Source organism: Orcinus orca, chromosome 16 (genome assembly GCF_937001465.1).
Source record: "Orcinus orca chromosome 16, mOrcOrc1.1, whole genome shotgun sequence".
NCBI lineage: Eukaryota > Metazoa > Chordata > Mammalia > Artiodactyla > Delphinidae > Orcinus > Orcinus orca.
In genome coordinates, this window is record NC_064574.1 from 70,441,634 (window position 1) to 70,451,297 (window position 9,664).

The 9,664-nt window shown below is 51.0% G+C and overlaps 1 protein-coding gene across 9 annotated transcripts in view; it reads left to right on the forward strand.

Annotated features, from left to right (window-relative positions):
* Positions 1–2,893: 2,893 nt before the first annotated feature.
* IL4R (interleukin 4 receptor) overlaps positions 2,894–9,664 on the forward strand; it is a 41,268-nt gene continuing 34,497 nt past the window's right edge. For 2 of the 9 annotated variants that reach the window (XM_033426030.2, XM_004268601.4), the window contains exon 1: positions 2,894–2,982. The gene's annotated coding sequence lies outside the window, so the exon portion shown is untranslated. Of the gene's footprint in view, positions 2,983–3,031; positions 3,766–4,035; positions 7,897–9,664 lie in introns of those variants that run through there. The other 7 variants (XM_033426043.2, XM_033426034.2, XM_033426035.2 and 4 more) reach the window with 7 other exon arrangements.

Below are 9,664 nucleotides of genomic sequence, written 5' to 3' on the forward strand. Positions count from 1 at the left end.
CATGAGCTACCATTACACGTCTACTACACTGGCTAAGATCCCCAAAACTGACAACACCGAATGCTGGCAGGAACGCAGAGCAACAGGAACTCTCATTCGCTGCTGGCGGAAATGCGAAATGGCACAGCCATATTCTTACCATATGATCTTAGCAATCACACTCGGTATTTACCCAAAGGAGTTGAAAACGTGTCCACATAAAAACCTGCACACAAGTGTTTATAGCAGCTTTATTCATACTTGTCAAAAACTGAAAGCAGTCAAGGAGTCCTTCTGTAGGTGAATGGCTAAATAAGGAGTGGTCCATCCAGACCATGGAATATTATTCAGTGCTAAAAAGAAATGAGGTAGCAAGCCATGAAAAGACATGGGGGGACCTTAAATGCATGTTACTAAGTGAAAGAAGCCAGTCTTAAGAGGCTATATACGGTCAGATTCCAACTACATGGCATCCTGGAGAAAGCAAAACTATAGGGACAGTAAAAAGATCAGTGGCTTCCAAGGTTCATGGAGAGGAGGAGGTGAAGCCTAGGGGATTTTCAGGAAGGTGAAACTCTTCTTTATGTTGCTGTCCTGGTGGATAGATGTCACTATGCATTTGTCAAAACCCACAGAACAGCTCAGAAGAAAGCGAGCTTTAACCTTAATGTAAAGAGCAGACTTCAGTTAATAATAATGTATGAATACCGGTTCACTAACTGTTACAAATGTACTGCATGAATGCAAGACGTTACTAATAGGGGAAATTACGCACAGGGGAGGGGGTACTATAAGAGCTCTCTGTACTAACAATTTTTCTGTAAAATCTACAACTGTTCTACAATTAAAAAAAACAATTTAAACCTGAAAGACAGGATTAAAAACAAGTAATGTAATGTGAGCTGAGCTCGTAGTGAGGCCGAACTTGGCAACCGCCTGTGTTGAGGGCCTGAGTTGTTACTGCTTTGGGGCCTCCAACTCCCCCTCCAAGGCCTGACACAGAGCAGCCACTGACAAAGTTTGGACAGCTCAGGCAGGCATCCAAATAGTGCGGCTATATGCGAGAGGGCAAACTTTACATGTATTATCCTTCTAAGGCTTCAGGACAATGCCTTATTTTCGTTAACTCTTTTTTTTTTTTTTTTTTTGGCTGCGTCGGGTCGTTAACGCTTTACATTGACATAATTTCAGACTTACAAAAAAGTGGCAAGTACAAAGAACTCCCATATTCCCTTTCTCCAGATTTCCCAAATGTCTTCACATCCAACCACATCTGCCCCATCCTTTCCTGTCTTTTCAGTGCTGTTTTTACCCCCATTTCACAACCAAGCAAACAGGTGGAGGAAGCAGGCTCTGAATTGGCTTCTCATCTTCCTTCTGATCAGAACAACAGCGAACATCTATCGAGCGCCTACTATGTGCCAGGCGTTGCTCCAAGAACTTGTCATGCATCTCATCACATGTATTTCAGACCCTATGAGGTGGGGCCTGTGATCATCCCCACTTTGCAGATGTGGGAGCTGAGGCGCAGTGCACGAGCCACTTCACCCAGAGTCCGACAGTAAGCAGTGGGGTTCGTACGCAGACGCAGACGCAGTCGGTCTGGTGGAAGCGAGGGAAGAGTGAAGAATGACTTAAAGATGCAGAAAACAGGGTGGGAGCCCAGTTCGGGAGGCCAGGAGGGCAGACAGCCCAGACCACACATTCCCAAAGTGAGACTTCCACTGTCTCCAGATAAAAGTTGGCACAAACTCAGAGACACAAAGACGGGGCAAAAGAAGATTTCATGTTTAGGAGGGGACCCCAGCACTATCCAGCCTGGGTCTGCACACCTCCTACCTGACCTTCTTCCCCTCTCCCCTCCTCAAGGCTCTCCAGCCAACCTGGCCTTCAGGCAATTCCTCCAACATGATAAATTGGTTCCCACCCCAGGGCCTTTGCACTTGCTGTTCTCACTTTCTAAACTAGTCTTGCCCCCATCCCCTTCAGGCTAGAAGCTCAAACGTCTGCTCCTCCAGGAGGAGATAAGTCTCTCTCTGTTTTACTCTCTTCTTGGTATCTCTTGTTACCTGAAATACTTTGTTCATTTACTGTTTTTCCCTACCTTCTGGGCTCCAACAGGGCTTTTACGGTGTGCAGTGATTAGTGGTCCATGGAGCGTGGGTTGGAATCCCACACCGGCTGCATGATTCTGAGCAAGTTTCCCCATCTGTAAACTGGGGGACAGTAGTATAGCTCCCTCACAGGGTAGCTGTCAGTTAATATATGCATGGCCTTAGAAAGGGGTCTGCCAGATGGTACTAACTGTTGATTGAAGAGTTGTTTTACAATCTACATTTTTTTTTTTTTTTTTTACAATCTACATTTTGATATAGCCCGGCATATCGAAGGCGCTCAGAAAACGTTTGCTGAAGAGAAGAACACACGTCCGCATCCAGCAGAAGTTGGGCTGTCGGGGAAGAGTAGCAGGATTAAAGATGCCCAGCCCCCCAACCCTTAACGGCCCTGCCCCCTGTGCCTAGAGAGGCAGAGAGGGGCCTCAGCAGGACAGGCAGGGGCAGGGGCGGTGGGACCGGCTGGTGCCAAATCCGGAGGCTCCACCCGGAGCTGGGATTTTATTCTGAGAGCTAGGGGAAGCCCTGCGGAGTTCTCCCCGCTGGGGTGTGACCTCCAGTGGCCTTGGGGCCCGGGCGCTGGGATCGCCTCCGGGAGAGATCGGCAGCCCCTTGGACTGCGGGGACGGAGGGGACCGGGACAGGGACTCAGCTGTGACCGTCGGCGCCCCTGCCGGGAGGGCGACCCGAGGAGCGCGGGGTGAGCGGGGCGGTGAGGGGCGGTGCAGGCCAATGGGCGGGGGGCGGGGCGGGGCGCAGGAAGCTGGGCGGGCTTGGCAGGCGGCCTAGGAAAGCCCCGCCCGACGCAGCCAAGGCTGGGACGGCCGCCCGGGGTGTCTCCCACTTCCCGCTCCGGCGCTGGAGCGGCGACTGGGCTAGGAGCACACAGGTAGGACCCGGGGCCCGCGCACGGGTGGGAGGCTGGGGGATCGGCCCGGGCACGCGGCGGCGGTCCACAGAGCGCTGGGCCGCCGGCGGGACGCCAGGCGGCGGGGACCCCGGGATTTCCCGATCCCCAGTGGGGATTGCTCACCTGCCGGCTCCTCTTCGCGCGAGGGGCAGCGGAGCCTCCGTGCGTTCCGCCCAGCGCACCTGAAGCGGGGCTGGGGAGGTTAGGGCTGATGCTCAGACACCCGCACGCCCCAAACTCGCCCCGTCCCCGACACGTCAGAGGGGCGGCCCCTTGAAGGGGCTTGGGAACGTCGTGAGCGTGGGGGGAGGCAGGTCTTGGGCCACCAACCTCCCCCGTCTTCTCTGGGCAGTCACCCCCAACCCCGCGCACGGGAGGTCGGTGAGGATTTGGATAGAGGAATCTGGTGAAACAAGGCCTTTTCGACCTCTGCTGTCCTTATTTGAGTATTGGATGGGCCCAATAATAGCGATCATTTGCTGGGACTTATGTTGTACGGGCCTGCCCTGAGCACTGAAAGTATTCTGAGTTAAAGTTCAAAATAACCTTTCTGGTCGCTGCTTTGTGTTTATTGTGGCCATTTTGCAGATGAGAACTGCCGAGGCACAGGCAGCTTACATGACTTGCCCAAGGTGATGCCCACAAAAAAAGTGCAGAGCAGGATTCCAACGCACTCATTCTGGCACCAGAGCCCACTGCCCTCCACATGTCAACATTTGTCAAACTACCCCGGAAACAAATTCTCCAGGGGATTCGCTTAAGGTGCAGTTTCTCAGGCTCTTTTTGGTGAGATTCAGATTCAGTAAACCCAGGAATCTAGATTCCTCTTCTCCTTCCTCTCCTTCTCCTTCTTCTTCTTCTCTTGAACAAAATCTATGTTTCTTGTAATCAGGACAGTCTGGGGACCAGCAAACGGTGCCTGCTGCTGGGATTCATACATCACCCCCAGGCCAGCACTTACCCTGCCTGAATCCCAGCCTTTGCCCTCTGCGGCGAGGTAGGACCCCCGCCCCCCTGCAACTCCTCCCCTATGGGCGGCCTTTTAGGATCACCAGGCATTTGCTGGGACAGCAGTGCCTTTATTAAAATCCTTAAGTCCAGTGGGAAAACTGAGGCTCAGGTTTACTTTTGTCCAGGTTTCCCCCACAGTCAGGGGTTTCCAGAGTCCTACAAAGGCCACTTGAACTCAGCTAGCCCCACCCTGAGTACAGATGAGGATGCTGAGGTATACAAAGAGGGGTGACCTACCCCAGCCATTCATTCACTCATTAGCACTCACTAGGCACTGCTTGAGTGCTGTTCAGGGCACTGGTGTTTGCCCTCAAGGAGCTCCCTCTCGGGGGGGCGGTTGGGGAGAGCTATGAGGAAGGGAGGAAGCACAGGTAGGGGGTGATCAACCTTCATGGGTCAGTGGGACGGACTTCATGGAGCAGGGACCTCTGAGCCAGCCCTGGGAGAGGAGGAGAAGAGCTTGGTAGGTGTAGAATGAGAGGGAACAGCATGCTGAACAGTGGGAACAGCATGGATAAAGGCTAGGAGGTCGTTCAGGGAGCGGGGGGAAAAGCCAGTGCTGGATGGAAAGGTGGGGAGTGTTGTGAAAGGCCTTGAATGCCATGCCGAGGAGTGTAGGCCAGTGTATTTTACCTTTGCCTGAACCATAAGAATCACGATACAGATTCCTGGGCCCCACCGTGGACCTCTGGAGCTAAATCTAGAGGGAGGCTGGGGGAAGGCCGCAGGGAGGGAAAACCACTAACCAGTCACGCTGGTTACAATACACCCAGTTACCAGCAGGTCTGGGATGACCTGAGGTTTTCCAAATTCTGGACAGTGACTGAGTAACTGATGTGTTTTGTACAGCAAAGCCCAGGGTTGCAGAAAGCCGAGGGAGGGGCAGGAATGCTGTCCCCGAAGGCATTCACAATTTCCTGCTGTTCAGATTCAGAAGAGGAGCTGAAATGAAGTATCAAGGAAATGAGAAGAGAGACCCTTTCCCGGACCCCCTTCTCTCTACCCCCCTACCCCCCATCCCTACCCCCCGGATGGAGGAGAGAGTTTGGGATCAAATGTCCACTGCCCTTGATGGCAGCTGGGAGTGGGGCAGGGACAGAGGTCCCCTGGGTGCTTCGTTTCCTCACGTTTGTAAAATTGAGCTTCTGTGAGTGCTAATGACATCATGTTTTATAAGCTCCTTAGCACAGTTTCCAACACAACACATCCACAGTCAGTATCCATGTCTGTTGTTAGCTGTCGAGAAATATAGCTTGGAGGTTAAGAGCATGGACTCTGGGGCCAGGTCGCACAGGTTCAAATGCTGGCTTTGCCACTTCTCAAGACTTCAGTTTCCCCATCTGTGAAATTATAGTGTCTACTTTATACCATTTGTAGTGATGATGAACTGAATTCATAAGTGCCAAGCATACAGAACAGCGCCCAGTGTGAAGCAAGCACTATATATTTGTTAAGTAAATAAATGCACCCCATTGGATGGCATTTAATCTGCCCATTTTGCAGGTGAGGAAACCAAGACTCAGAGATGTGTGCGGCGGCCTTGCCTAAGGTCGTACATCTAAGAGCACATCTAAGAGTGACAGATGGAGGGATTCAAACCTGCTTTCCTTCCCAACCTCTGTCCTTTCCCACTGTGCCACTTTGCTGGGGTGGCCGAGAGGGACATCTTTTGGAGCAGTCCTCAGGACCGTGGAGACATACCAGTCTTGTTTGACCAGATTTCCCTTGGCTCGGCTAGAAGAGAGGCCGACGCTTGCCTAGATGTTGTACGAATTTGCCCGTGCAAGAATGTGGATGGGAGAACCCCAGTGGAGGATGAGAGACCTAGAGAGACCAGGGGACCCTGCATCTGATGGGCCGTAACCCCTGTTGCTTTGCTTCCAGCCAAGTCATTCTGCTTCTCTGACCCTGAGGCAGAGAAAAGGCTTGAAGACAGGGGCCCCAGGTTCAAATGTCAACTTGCTGTTCTTCCTATCTGTGGGATCTGGAGGAAGTTGCTTAACCTCTCTGAGCCTCAGTTTGCTTGTCAGTAAAATGGGTGTTTGGAGGGGGAGGGGGCGGTATTCGTGAGATGATTTTTGGAGATACCTTGCCCACAGCCCCGTGATTGCTATTTCTCTCCCCAATCAGGACAGAGTCACTTCTTCACATCCAGCGCCTGGCTTCCTCATTCATTTCTTCTTCGGATATTTATTGGGTACTTGTGTGCCAGGCAAGGTGCCAGGTGCTACTGATAGAGCACTGGACAAAGTCCTTGCTCTCCTGGAGTTCGACTTCTAGTTCTGAAAACAGGCAGTACACAAACAAACATACACAGATCTATACTCCTTATCTAACATTGGAAATCCACAAGCTCTGGAAACCGGAAGCGTTCTCATCACTCAGGTGGAAGCAAGACCTGACATGAGCTAAATGCGAGGCTCTTTGGAGGCTTTACTTACTCCCCTTGGTGTGAAGACTCGTGTGTCTCGCTGCAGAGATGTTCATGTGACTGGTCACAGTGTGCTCCTCGGGCCCCATGGCGGGCAGGGGTAGTTTTGATGGGTGGTATTTTATACAAGATGACCTTTCTCTAATCTGAGTAATTCTGAATTCGGAAACACACCTGGCCCCCAGGATCTCACCCAGGATGACAGGCACCTACAGTATCGTGTCACATAGTGACAGTACTTGGAAGCAGTGTGGGGGTGGAGTCGGGGGAGCCTCTCTGAGGAGGGACATTTAGAAGGACAAGGGGCAGAGACCCTGGAGGAGCGGGCCAGGTGGAGGGAACCAGAGAGGATGCTAGAAAAGGTCTCGTCCGCCCGACCGGCCCCATTTCCGGGCCTGCTGCTTGCCCCCGCTCTGCGTGCACAGTTTTGTCTAAATGCACACATCTTCGCCTTTCCAAGAAGTGGTGATGCCTCTGAGGTTTCGGGTTTGCCTCCGACTGACTCATTTTCATTCTTGGGGCCCCCTTGGGACTCCTCATCTTCTCGACGTCACTTAAGAAATCCAAGTCTTCACCAAAGCAGGCCTGGGAGCTGCGACTGTCTGGGGATGCTCACCGTCTGGGCTGGCATCTGAGTCCCCCCTCCCCCTCCCTCCAGAGAGAGAGGGAGGAGGGGGGTCCGGGTGAGGGGAAGAGAAGCTTGGCCCTCGAGGGTTTGGTGGGACGGCTTTCCTGAGAGGGAGGAGGTGTTCTAAGCAACAGGACTGTGAAGGGACTAACAGCCTCCGGCCTGCAGAGCCAGTTTGCGAAGCTGAAAGTGACAGGCGCGCACATGTCTTGAGTGCCAGCGTGGGGGTCGCTGCTTATACTCAACTCAGCAAGCTTGCTGGGGCTGGGGACACAGCAGTGACTGATGCAGCAACAAGGGCCCTCATGGAGCTGACCATCTAGTGGTGGAGGTGACTTTTTTGTGTTTTTTTTTGTGGTACGCGGGTCTCTCACTGTTGTGGCCTCTCCCGTTGCGGAGCACAGGCTCCAGACGCACAGGCTCAGCGGCCATGGCTCTGCGGCCTGTGGGATCTTCCCGGACCGGGGCACGAACCCGTGTCCCCTGCATCGGCAGGCGGACTCTCAACCACTGCGCCACCAGGGAAGCCCTGGAGGTGACTTTTGAGCTAAGACCTGACATAGACACGTGGATATCTGGGGAAAGAGTGATCCCAGCAGAAGGAACAGCAAGTGCAAAGGCCCTGAGGAAGCTGATGTGGTTGGCTGGAGTTGAAGCAAGTTGAAGAGGCCTGGGGAGAGAGGTCAGGCAGGCCAATAGCAGCCAGAGACCTGCATTGTCTCTCTCAACTTGTACAGTAACTCTACGGGGTGGGAACTGCTCACCTCCCATCGATCTGCCCAGCAGCCCTGTGCACATGGTCAGGCCAGGACCGACGTCACAGGTGATCCAATCATTGCCCAGATCATTTTACAGATTATTTTACCGATGAGCATCTTCCCAGCATGGCAGACACCCTAAAGCAGAGGGGGCGTGGTGGGGCTGAGGGTCGTGGAGGCAGGTAGATGCGTCGGTGCCTCCCCAGTTCCCTGGGGAGGAAACTGAGGCTCAGGGAAGAGACTTACTCGGTGATACAACTTGGAAGGGGCAGAATCTGGATTCAAATCCGGGGCTGGAAGCCTATGCATTTAACTACTATTCTGAGCCATCCAGCCCAAGGAGCAGAGTTTAAAAGAAGTAGGTTTCTAGGTTAGAAATAAGGGAGCACAGTCACCAAGAGCTGTTTTGGTGAACTGCGGAAGGCCTGAGGGTTTCCTGAAGCAGCCAAGAGAGTGTTTTGTCTTTTTAAGAGGAACTTCTCCAGAGAGGAGGGACGCCAGATCTCTGCGGGGGCAGCCCTCCAAGCCCGCAGACCCTCAGCTTCCCAACAGTCTTGCTTATGGGGAGTAGGCCTTCTAGAAACCAGATTCTACTGTTGGACAGCTCTAACTGGGAGAATATCTTTCCTGGGATTTAGCCAAATTAGCTTTCCAGGAACTTTTGCTTTCTGGCTTTGGTTCTACCCCTTGGAGGTAGTAAGCATCCTCTTCCATCCCAGCGCAGTGATTCTCTTATTCAGATGACACAGCCATAATTCATTCAGTCATTCTTCCTCTTCAGTCTGGCTTTGGGCATGATCTAATTGGTCAGAGTCCCACATAGAAACCATTGCCTCCCCCAAAGCCTGCCCAGTCAGAGAGGAGGGAGACTCTCACCTCCTTGGATCTGGAGTCCATACCTCTGTTGATACCACCTGCAATCATACTTTGTAGTGGCCACACCCCAGTTGGGGCTGGTATTGAACTTGTCAGCTAAACCCTCCAGTTCTCTCCTCTACACGAGCTGCTGTCAATTAAGGTTTCTTCCATTCTGAGGTTCCTTGTTTGAGGCTAACAGTCGTTCTCAGTCTTTCTTGTTTTCTAATAAATCAACTGCAGGCTATAATTTTTTCTCTGAGTACTGCTATGGCTTCATTCCACAGGTCTTGTTACACAGTGTCATTCACTGCTAACTATTATGGTTTATAATTTCCCTTTTGATTAAAAGTGTTATGTGCCTTATAATTTTTTAAGGTAGATGGAATATTTTAAGTTATTTTTTGATTGTTGATTTCTGAATGTATTGCATAATGGTCAACATTTGTAGATTCTATGATATCAGTGATGGAGAATTTGTCGAGATCGTCTTTGTAGGATTTTCTGGTCCATTTTTTTTCTGTTTGTTCCTCTTGCATTTGAAAGGATGTGTGTTTTTGTTGGGTTAAAGTTCTAGAAATATATTTTGTTCACGCTTACTAATTATATCCTTTATATTTTCTCTGTTTTTATGTAGTTTTCTCTACCTGATATATCTCCCACTATGATAGAGGATCTGTTCATTTTTCTCTGGCCTCCTCTCAGTTTTTTGCTTCGTTTTTGTAGGTATGTTGTTAGGTGCTTATAAACAAAATACAATACGAGTAGAAGAGGGCTCATGATTTTTATACCTTCTTGGTGAGCTGCTCCTTTTATCAGTATAAAACAGCTACCTTTCTTTTAATACTTTGATGCCTTAAATTCCATTTTATTCAGTATTAATATCGTATACCTGTTATATTTATTTGCATTTTTCCTGACTAACTTTCCAATTCTTTATTTTCTTTTCTTCCCCTCTAACGTCGAAGGACTTTTCTT